Source organism: Oncorhynchus clarkii, chromosome 9 (assembly GCF_045791955.1).
Source record: "Oncorhynchus clarkii lewisi isolate Uvic-CL-2024 chromosome 9, UVic_Ocla_1.0, whole genome shotgun sequence".
NCBI classification, from domain to species: Eukaryota; Metazoa; Chordata; class Actinopteri; order Salmoniformes; family Salmonidae; genus Oncorhynchus; species Oncorhynchus clarkii.
In genome coordinates, this window is record NC_092155.1 from 64,969,863 (window position 1) to 64,981,927 (window position 12,065).

The 12,065-nt window shown below is 41.8% G+C and overlaps 1 protein-coding gene across 3 annotated transcripts in view; it reads left to right on the plus strand.

Moving 5' to 3' along the window:
• The window catches only part of LOC139416747 (pleckstrin homology domain-containing family G member 5-like), a 113,267-nt gene that overhangs the window by 88,234 nt on the left and 12,968 nt on the right, over window positions 1–12,065 (plus strand). The gene's annotated exons all lie outside the window — the stretch shown is intronic.

The window sequence follows — 12,065 nt, forward strand, 5'->3', positions numbered from 1 at the left end:
AGTGTTCACTTTGGCCTGGAGGAGAGGTGCTGAGAGAAGGAGTCTGCTGGACCAGGGGGAACTGGCACCCTGCTTCATCCTGTGTTAATAGACCGTGGGAGAGGCTAGAATCATAAGGTTTAGTGTCCTGTCTGTCTCATTCTGTACTGCAGTTATTCTCCGACTGACTAAAACCTACATTCTGAGATGTCATTTAGTCAATTTTGCTGGAAGAAAATAAGATTGAGATTGTCCATTGCCTTCTCAGTATAATCTCGGAACCCAGAAAAAAGTTTGGCGTGCCAGCAAGTCAATTTGTGTTAAGTCTGTCATGAGCGACTACTTTCAGTATGAAAACAGCATGCTCTTTTTGTGCCATACTCTTTTGCTGCCTCTGCACATTGCTTTGAAAGATTGGTAACTGTCTTGTGGGGACTAGCCCTCTCTGCTTACAGATTGAAAAACAAGTCAATGGGTGTGAACTGTGGAGATCCCTGCAGGCAAGTCTAGACCCACTCAGTACTCACACACTCAGGTGAGACAGTGTAGCATTGCATGCACTGAAAACGTGTGATGTCATTGCGGCCGTGCTGCTGTGCTAGGCAACGGGGTAGAGCCTGGGAGGATACCTGAGGTTTCTGTAATTTAGGGATTTTAGTGTCTGTCTGCGGGTCGGTAAGTCATCAGCCTTGGATGAGCCTTCAGCCTCAGTTCTTACGGCTGAATTCCCGTTAACGGGATCGATTTGACAGTGAAAGTGCAGGGCGCCAAATTCAAACAGAAATCTCATAATTAAAATTCCTCAAACATACAAGTATTATACACATTTTAAAGATAAACTTGTTGTTAATCCCACCACAGTGTCCGATTTCAAAAAGGCTTTACGACGTAAGCATACCATGCGATTATGTTAGGTCAGCACCTAGTCACAGAAAAACACAGCCATTTTCCAGCCAAAGAGAGTCACAAAAAGCAGAAATATAGATCAAATGAATCACTAACCTTTGATCTTCATCAGATGATACTCATAGGACTTCATGTTACACAATACATGTATGTTTTGTTCGATAAAGTTCATATTTATATCCAAAAATTTCAGTTTACATTGGCGCTATATGTTCAGTAATGTTTTGCTTCCAAAACATCCGGTGATTTTGCAGAGAGCCACATCAATTTACAGAAATACTCATCATAAATGTTGATGAAAATACACGTGTTATACATGGAATTAAAGATATACTTCTCCTTAATGACAGATTTTAAAAAATCTTTACAGAAAAAGCACACCATGCAATAATCTGAGTACAGCGCTCATGCCCAAACAAGCCATACAGATACCCGCCATGTTGTGGAGTCAACAGAAGTCAGAAATAGCATTATAAATATTAACTTATTTTTGATGATCTTCATCGGAATGCACTCCCAGGAATCCCAGTTCCACAACAAATGTTTGTTTTGTTCGATAAAGTCCATAATTTATGTCCAAATACCTCCTTTTTGTTTGCGCGTTTTGTTCACAAATCCAAATTCACAAGGCGCAGGCACTTAGTTCAGATGACAGTTCCATTACAGTTCGTAGAAACATGTCAAACGATGTATAGAATCAATCTTTAGGATGTTTTTATCATAAATTTTCAATAATATTCCAACTGGACAATTCCTTTGTCTTTAGAATTGAATAGGAACGCAGCTAACTCTCACGGTCACGCGCCTGACTGAGCTCCTGACATTCTGCCAGACACCTGAATCAAACCGCTCTTATTCTCTCCCCCTTCACAGTAGAAGCCTGAAACAAGGTTCTAAAGACTGCTTTCTAGTGGAAGCCTTAGGAAGTGCAATCGGACCAAATTTACACTATCTTGGATAGGCAAAGACTTGAAAACCAACAAATCTCAGAGTTTTCTATCCAAATCTACATATCTTAGCTTCTGGGCCTGAGTAGCAGGCAGTTTACTCTGGGCACCTTATTCATCCAAGCTACTCAATACTGCCCCCAGACATAAGAAGTTAAACATGTCTGTCTGATTTAGTCAGGAGTTTGGTCATACTGTTCTCTCCAATCCTGTCTTTGTCAGTCAAAGACAAGCAGTAAATGCATGATATACAAAACCCCTTCAGAAAAAAAGAAAGTCAAAAAGCCTGTATCAGCTCATTCAAACTTGGACACTGTTTATATTCATACACAGAGAGCAGCCATTCTCATTATGCCCTCAAGGAGGCGATAAAGAGCAAAGTAAAGGTACACACTTTAAAGAACTGCCCCTATAAATTACACAATGTGCATGGGACAATGTTAAAATTCCAATAGCTCTACATTTCAATTACTTATCCTCAAACCAACTATACATTTTAGAAATTCCTTTAAAAATATTGAAAGCATTTAATGAGAACTTAAAGGTGTGCAACATTGAAAATATTGTCTCATTTACATTGTGTAATTTATTGACGGTCCCTAACTAGCCCTGGAGATAGGTTATCCAAAGTCAAACCAACTTTCCCACAGTTGCACACCAGACAGCTGAAGCTAATTGGCTAAGTAATTTGGCTCTCTTCACTCCTGCAAACACACACACTTAGTAATGTAGTCTGATTTCTTGTTCTGGAGGCAGCTCTGCTGAGTGGTCACTAGCTGGCACAGCCACAGTCAACCTTAATGCCTAAACCTAACCTTAAATTAATGCAAATTTACATTTTTACAATGTTGCCAGTTTTGACTTTGCATCTGGCCCATCTAGCAGAAATTCTCAGTTCTGCCTCAAAGACAAGACTCATCCATATAAACGTCAACCTGCTCAAGAGGCATTAGAAGACAACAATTAATATTACCAATTGAAGACATCTATCGCAGGATAAATCAATGTTAGTTTACATAGCTGGCCATGAATGGTGCATTTTTCTTCATGGGTTGTTTATGGAAACGTATACTACATATAATATAATTATGATATCTTTACATAAAACCAAAACAGAGTCTGTCTAGTCATTCCAAATATTTTAATACCCCTTGGTCTTCAATAATAGAACTTTGAAATATAGTAATGTGGAGTAGCTTCAATGTTATTTCTCCTATCACAGCCATTAAACTCTGTAACTGTTTTAAAGTCATCATTGGCCTCATGGTGAAATCCCTGAGCGGTTTCCTTCCTCTCCGGCAACTGAGTTCGGAAGGACACCTATATCTTTGTGGCGACTGGGTGTATTGATACACTATCCAAAGTGTAATTAATAACTTCAGGGATGTTTCTGCTACATTCCAGGAGGTTAAGTTAAGGTGTTAGGCTCAGATACAAATGCTGGGAAGAGTTTGACCAAAGGCTAAATTACTACATGAGTAATTAAGCGTGTCCAATAGTTGGGCTTTCATGTACTGGCTTTGTGGATTGGCTAGTCACTGTGTAGGCCTACAGTGTGTAACTTTTGAATAATCCCATTTGTCGAGAATCTAAACAGTTGGCTTGAGTCACATGGTTTACAATGGGTACTTCAAACAGAATGCTCTAGACAGATGGGGATCATGTGATTTACAATAGCTAGATCACATCTATAAAAGTGATCTTTGAACCTTTTAGAAGGCCTTTGTGTGATATGCGCCATTTGGTTGCCATGGAAAACAACACACTACAAAGATAGCCAAAGATTCACCTGGTCAGAATGAAACAGCATTTGACAGCTAGACAGAATCATTTCAACGCCTTGTCACTGTGAACTGATTGGACCTCAGTTTATAAAGATTATTATTCAAAAGTTCTCCCCAAAATAATATCTGTATCCCATAAGTATTGTATTGGGTGAATAAAAATGTGATATAACAAACCCCTCTACCAATGACTGTTGTGAAATAAAATGGTGCACACATTTCTTTAAAGAGAAGAGCAGTACAGTAGAGCACAGATGGAAATGTATTTTAGGGAAGGAGAAGACTCAAGGAAACCCTCCACATCCTCCCACATGTTCGTTCTTGTCTGTCTTATTCCGTGAGAGGACTCACTTATCTAACAGTCTCAGATTACCCCCATTCCCGTCAGTCGGTCACTCTGTAGACTACGTGCTGACATGGGCTCACCATGATCTAACCAGTAGAAACTCTATCCACGCACCAAGTCAACCAGGGCTTGTGTTTCACCCAGGTTTATAGTAGATGGTCTTATGATGGTCTAGCCTAGAGTTATCTGCTGGCATCTGTGGAACTTGAGTGTTGGGAGGGAGGGGGAAGACTGTGGTGTAAGGACAGGTAGGTCAACAAGAAGACTGATGGGGAGATTATTGGAGCTGTTGAATAGCCTGGATGGTTGAAGGAACCATACCCTCTTCTTTTAGAGGATTTGACATAGATGTGACACATGAGCACTCCATTTACATTTTTACATTTGAGTCATTTAGCAGACTCATTTTACATTTGAGTTGTTTAGCAGACGCTTGTTTAGCAGACTAGGTGAAAAATATGTTGATGTGCCCATGAGCAAGGCACATTCCTAATTGCTTTTAAGTAGCTCTGGATAAGAGAGTCTGCTAATGACTCAAATGCATGCATTATGCCTATGTAGTTATAATGTGCGTTTGGTTATATAAACTGGTAGCTTAAGTTAGTGTCTGGTTTATTAATTCTTTGGTAATGGTAGCAGGAAGTAGGTTATGTAAAAAACTGTTTTTCGTCATTTATTTTTCCTTGTTTAAATGCTGTATTTCCCCCCGCTAAGCACAGTGTTCACATTCAGGTCTTTCCCCTAGACTACAGTTGTAATTGTTTTGCTTAGCCAGGCTAACAAAACTAACAGCTCATTCATTTAAGGACATCAAATCTCTGAGTGAAATACACAATCAGGACAATCAGCAATTTGTGCAATAGTCATTTGAATGACGATGGAGAATGGGGAGTAGTCACATGCATTTTACTTGTATGTTTATGTTTGATGATCTGCACTCACGTGCCTATTTATTGAAACGACTAGCCATTCACACATCTCAGGTTAGTTGAGATGAAATACAGACTGCCTCGCAACAATAGAAGTACAAGTTGAAATTGTTATACTTTGATAGACAACTCCACTATGAAAATGCTACATTTTGTTAGATTTATATTTCATTGGTCTTGGATCCCAAGTGGCACAGTGGTCTAAGACACTGCATCTCAGTGCTAGAGGTGTCACTACAGACAACCTGGTTAGAATCCAGACTGTATCACGACCGGCCGCGATTGGGAGTCCCACAGGACGGTGCACAATTGTGTTGAACCGCATGCTGTTTATCCATCTATCCCTAACTGACATTTATTTATTATTGAACCTTTATTTTAATCAAGTGTGTTTCTCGAAAACGGTTTGTTTATCCAGCATGAAAGGGGATTTTTGTGTATACTTGGTGGTGTTTATGTTTAAAATAGGCCTACTGTTGTGTGGTTGAGTATGCAGGCCCTGGTGGGCACGGATGTCTGCTGTTTACGGCCTATCAGGGTTGGGAGCTCAGGTGTGACTAGGCGTGGCTGGGAGCCAGTTGAACTGCTGCAGGAGAGGTAGTTGTGTATTTCAATGTGTTAGACTGAGACAGTAAAGTGTGTTTAGGTGTGGAGGCTTGAGGAGAGAAGGGAGGATACAGCATTTTTATGATCCCAGTGATTGTCAGGCATTACTGCTCTGGTGACAGACAGAAGAAGCAGCTACAACTCTCCTCCACCTCAGTACTTCACTGTGCGTTGCACTCCCCGTCTCTGTGGACTTTGGTTGGGTTCTTCCTCTTTTTTTCTAGCTGTAATGTTTTTCGGATCTCATAGACTTTTGGATTTAGGATCTTCCTAATTTAAATTAGTCATATTTACTTTTGGATGACTGGTTTTGCATCTATTCTTAAGTGAGGCTTGAGAATGGTGCGGTTTAATCGCCTCTCGTCCTGGCGTAGCTGGGACCTGCTGCATGTGGAGTGTATTCCTGAATCAGCCCCCCTCCAGAGCCCAACAACAACACAATGTCAGGTGAGACAGACAGAACCACTGGGTCTCTGTTCCTCTGTGGCTGCAGTATTTAAGTTGATATTAGATAAGGAAATGCCATTGTAATGTATGCCATCTTGAATGTAATGCTTAGGCAATGATTGCAGGATTCTCAATCTGTAACCTTAGCCATGGTGGAGATTGTATCTGATTTATTTATCTCTTGGTCCCGTGAATGGTGGAAAACACCAGCCAGGTAGTGTGTGTGTAGTGGAAACAGTGGAGACACCAGTCATGCTGGTGGGCATCTTGTGATGGCACGTTTGGGATCCAGTGCCAGGTAGGCGGCAGGTTGCCTAGCAGTTAAGAGCGTTGGGCCAGTAACCGAAAGGTCTCTGGCTCGAATCCCTGAGCCGACTAGGTGAAAACTCTGTCTGTGCCCTTGAACAAGGCACTTAACCCTAATTGCACCTGTAAGTTGCTCTGGATAAGAGCGTCTGCTAAATTACTAAAATGTAAATGGTTCCCATGCTGACCATTAACCAGTGATATCTGGGTTAGCAGGCGATAAGGACAATCCTATTGTTGTAATGGACGATTCATCTTCTTCCCTCTAACTCAGTGGTTCTTTGTTTCACCATGGCGCTAACTGGCTGTAGAATTAGGAGCAGGTTTTTGGAGCAAGGCCACTGGCCCTGTGATATGTTGACCATGATGGGGGTTTGCACTGCATTCCCAGCCAATGGAACTTGACATGGTCTTGTGTGTCGGTGCACATGCGTGTGTTTGCGTGTGTGTCCATGTGGGCAGGAAGGTTAACGTCACACTTTTTGCATCGTTAATCAGACAGCCCGATCAAGGGTCCTCTTATCGGTGAATAACAACATAACTGATAGGCCAGTAGCGCGGTGGGGGGCGGGTTGCTACTGCATTACCGCTTAGCTACTTTCAATTAGAGGTCGACCGATTATCGGAATGGCCGATTTAAAGTTTTCATAACAATCGGAAATCTGTATTTTTGGGCGCCCATTTGCCAATTTTTATTATTTTTTTTGTATTTTTTAATTTTTTTACATATTTTTTTATTTATATATATATATTTTATTTTTAATTATACCTTTATTTAACTAGGCAAGTCAGTTAAGAACACTCTTCTGTAATGTTCATTCTTATTTTCAATGACGACCTAGGAACGGTGGGTTAACTGCCTCGTTCAGGGGCAGAACGACAGATTTTCACATTGTTAGCTCAGGGGATCCAATCTTGCAACCTTACAGTTAACTCGTCCAACGCAATAACGACCTGCCTCTCTCTCTCGTTGCACTCCACAAGGAGACTGCTTGTTACCCGAATGCAGTAAGCCAAGGTAAGTTGCTAGCTAGCATTAAACTTATCTTATAAAAAACAATCAATCATAATCACTAGTTAACTACACATGGTTGATGATATTACTAGATATTATCTAGCGTGTCCTGCGTTGCATATAATCTGACTGAGCATACAAGTATCTGACTGAGCGGTGGTAGGCAGAGACAGGCGCGTAACATTCATTCAAACAGCACTTTCTTTGCGTTTTGCCAGCAGCTCTTCGTCAAGTATTGCGCTGTTTATGACTTCAAGCCTATCAACTCCCGAGATGAGGCTGGTGTAACCGAAGTGAGATGGCTAGCTAGTTAGCGCGCGCTAATAGAGTTTCAAACGTCACTCGCTCTGAGCCTTCTAGTAGTTGTTCCCCTTGTTCTGCATGGGTAACGCTGCTTTGATGGTGGCTGTTGTTGTTGTGTTGCTGGTTCGAGCCCAGGGAGGAGCGAGGAGAGGGACGGAAGCTATACTGTTACACTGGCAATACTAAAGTGCCTATAAGAATATCCAATAGTCAAAGGTTAATGAAACACAAATGGTATAGAGGGAAATAGTCCTATAATAACTACAACCTAAAACTTCTTATCTGGGAATATTGAAGACTCATGTTAAAAGGAACCACCAGCTTTCATATGTTCTGAGCAAGGAACTGAAACATTAGCTTTCTTACATAGCACATATTGCACTTTTACTTTCTTCTCCAACACTTTGTTTTTGCATTATTTAAACCAAGTTGAACATGTTTCATTATTTACTTGAGGCTAAATTGATTTTATTTATGTATTATATTAAGTTAAAATAAGTGTTCATTCAGTATTGTTGTAATTGTCATTATTACAAATAAATAAATAAAAAATCGGCCGAATAATCGGTATCGGTATCGGCGTTGAAAAATCATAATCGGTCGACCTCTACTTTCAATACTTTCCTCCATTCGGGTCTCTCTGGTTTTTTTTTTTCAAACCAAGGTTGTGATAAGGTGGGCTGTGATAAGATGAGGAAGGAACCAACTGGACACGAGACTTTGTCATTAACCTGCTTGGAGCTGAACGTGACTGCCAACTACTCCGGGCCAGCAATTTCCCTAGTTCCCAGACCTGTCAATGGTGTTGTAGGTCAGGGTCCTCTCTGTTATTAATGGACGATGACAGATAGGTCTGCACAGAGGCCAGGTGAAACTCAATAAAGTTTAGAGAGGGCTGGTCAGATATACAGGGCTGCACAGAAAAGTAGGTAAAATGGTTTTTAGTTAGGTGTTGAATGCTGCTCTTTTGAACAGACTTCTGCAATATCTGCTGTTTTTGTAAGTAGAGAATCAGTACAAATAGGTCATTAAAATAGCCCATTGAGAAATATATAGGATCAATGCTAAAATAAGTACATTAACTCCAGTTGATTAGATATAACCTGAATTTGATGGTGTGTAGTTGTGCTGCCACGTATTGTGGAAAGGGGTGTTTGCTTAGTCATATCTGTGAGGAATATCTAAGCATACTAAAGAAATGTGTTAAAACAGGTCATTACTGGTCATTTCTTACCTTGTTACAGTCAACCAGGAAAGCTTTGTGGAAAGTTGTGTCCACGGGCAAACAAAAACATAATTGATTGAGAAAACATAGGCCTAATGGGTTGGGTAACTTGGGTTCAAACCACAATAGAGCAAGACTTTGTGGTTGTCACTGCGGTAAAGGCCTAACTGATGTTCTCACCAGTTCAGTAATACTTGCTTTTGTTAGCTCACTCATTGCCTATTTTTCTCCTCCTGGAGACATTCCAAAATCAATTTGTCTATACGTGACAATTAGCTTTGCTCCCAAGAGGCACAACTGTCCTTGTAAGTATGTTTCTATATGCCTGGTATAGGTGTCACATTAGTGACTGAATACATGTCTGTTCTGTGTTAGAGTATCAGTTTCATTTACAATCAGGGAGCGGAATTGGAGGCATGCCAGATTTTAAATGACGTAAAGCTGTCAGTCAGTTTGGAAAGAGAATCAGTGGTTTAAAAGAAAAGGGAAAAGAAGTGAAGGGAGAGGGGGTGTGGGTGTGTGGGGGATTCAGAACAGTCAGAACAAGGAAAGTGGACGTCAGAGGCAGCGACTAAACAAAGGGTGAGTTACTATGAACAGTTGGCATGTCCTCTGCAGCACCAGGATGCCTGTTCTTTTCTGTTGGAGCCCTGCAAGCTGTTGCTCTGGCCACACCCCTTTCTATGCAGATCACACACAGACACTCACTCACTTTTCCTGTAGCCATGCCTCCTCTTCCTTTCCTCCTCAACACAATGGGGCAGACAGGATCCTCCTGGTTGCTATGACTCCAGGACAGTGGCTGTGTGAAATTCTAGGCAGGCAGCAGACTCAATCAGCACAGCAGGCTTCACCTCTGAGTTAGAACAGCGGGACAGGCAGGACTACCACGGAGTACACAGAGACACAGAGTTCAAAGACGAGACCTGGGGTGGTGTTCATGGTGTATTCATGGAGATAAGAAGGATACAAGAACTTCTCTATCAGACATACAAACCTGGACTCTTTCAACTTGAGCAAGACCTCTTATCTTAGTTCATAACTGGACTTCAGAAGCACTTTTCTTTGAGGAACGACCTTTCATTGTTCCAGCTGTCGCTCTTCGGGGCTTCCCTCTCTTAGTCTGAGGGCTCTGGCATGAGTGTATCGTGAATGTATGCGTAAGAGAAGGAGAGGTTGAACTTGAGAGAACACAGCAGCTGGGTCCAGTATGGGCTGCAAAATCTAACTAACAGAAGGATTAGGATGGTTTTTCAGATCTTTGACATGCCGCTGGCTTTAATGGTGAGTACTCTACTGCTTCCATTGTGTGTGAAGCTTTGGGGAGCCTTTCCCCTACTATATCTGGGTGATCAATCTGCAGTGTAAGAGAGAGTTATACATCCCAGTTTAGACAGTAAGTCTTGAAGTCAGTAGAGGCTTTAGGCTACTTGTATTTGGGTTGGTTGGGATAGTGCCAGGACTTTGATTTGTACTGTAATGTTCTGCAAATTACTGATTTGGTTAGATTTTAGTTTTTCTGATTAGGTTTTAGTTTTGGTTAAATGTTCATTGTCATACTACTCTAAAAACCCATGTCACTAAATCAAAGAGTCACATTTTTCGCCCCTACCATGCTCTGTGTATCTGTTGCCAGAGCATTCCTGAGCCAAGGTAATCGGAATTCAGCCCCTCTAGTCCAGCCCAATGAGCTGCTGTCACTGGCAGAGAGTCCAGTGTGTGTCTCTTGCTGTCTCCCTCTCGTTCTCTCGCTCTCTCTCGGTCCACTTCCTGCACCTGTGTCCTTGTCCTCTTGGCCGAGATCCCCCAGAAATCCCCCTGGTCAGAGCTGGATGAGGGGCCTCGCTGTTTGCCCCACTGAAGCGATTATATCTAAATATAGTGGATGGGAAATTTTGCTTGAAATATTTGGTCCTTTCCCCTTCGATTTTCGTCCCACTTGAATACTAAAACAGAGGAGGAAAACTATCCACCATATGGAGTTGAAGTAATATTTCTTTGGACAGAAGGAAAAGATTGTACTCTAGTACAGCGATTGGTCTAAATGTTTGCATCTGCATGAACGCTTTTAAAGAATCCCAAAAGGTAATACATTTGGAACAGTATTGTTTATAGATGGGCATGTTTGTGTCTGCGGAGAGAGAGAGAGAGAGAGAGAGAGAGAGAGAGATTTATTGATTGTTGCTCCTCTCTGTCTGACAGTTTGTTTAGAGACCATTGCTCAATTCTTACCTAACTCTTGTGTGGACATTCTCACTGTTGGTCTTATCCTGTAGGCCCGTGAGGGAACTCAGCCGGGGTCTCAACTTACTAATGAGAGTTAGAATAGTAGTTGGGTTGTGCATCAGCAGTCACTTAATTAGCCGATGTCAGCTAAATTATTTTAGATTAAGTTAGTCTAGCAGCCGGCTATTTAAACTTGTAGTAAGCATGGTTGAATTACCGACTATGCTTTACTACATGCTTACTGATGATCAATGGGGTGGGGCCCATTGATCATCGGTTGTAAAACTGATAATTTTTCTCTCCGCCCCATGGCAAAATGTGTAGAATTGCAGGAAATTAACTCTAAAACACATTTTTTTCTCTTTTCTCTTTGCTGTCACAAGGGGGCCGCTAAAATGGTTTGCACGCAAGGTTGAGGGAGGGAGGGTCCAAAAGGCTGCACATTTGGGGTTCTGCCATAGCACTACACAGCTGATTCAAATTGAATCAGCTGTGTAGTGCTAGGGGAAAAATACGAAATTGCACCCCCTTGGGGTCCCGAGGATAGAGTTTGGGAAACGCTGCTCTTCTGTGTAATGACCTAAACAGGGGTCAATGGACCAGCGACTCCCTAAGCCCCACTAGCACATTACTTTGCACTGACATACTGTCTCTCTCTGATGGCAAAAACAACTGCTTCCTCAGATACTGAGGCCTGAGAAGGCCCATGTTTGTTTGGTTTGCACGGCGGCCGGTGCTTGTAAAGTGGATTGAGATTGCTTGTCTTTAAGACTCACAGGTCGGCAGCAGGGCTTGCTTGATGACAGGGTAACGATAGTAATGAAACAATGGAGTGGAGTGACTCGCCGACCTGTCTGTCCGTCCTGCCATGTTCCCTTTGATTTAAGGAGTGTTCCGTCTCAGGAAGTGGCATTCATTTCCTCTCAATCCTGTATGTGTCTGAACGGCGGTTAGGATGGCTTTAACAACTCTCCTGATGACGATGTCATTCCTCACATAAAAAATCCCCTTTGATTGCCTGTTTATTCTCCTCGTGTATTTCTCAT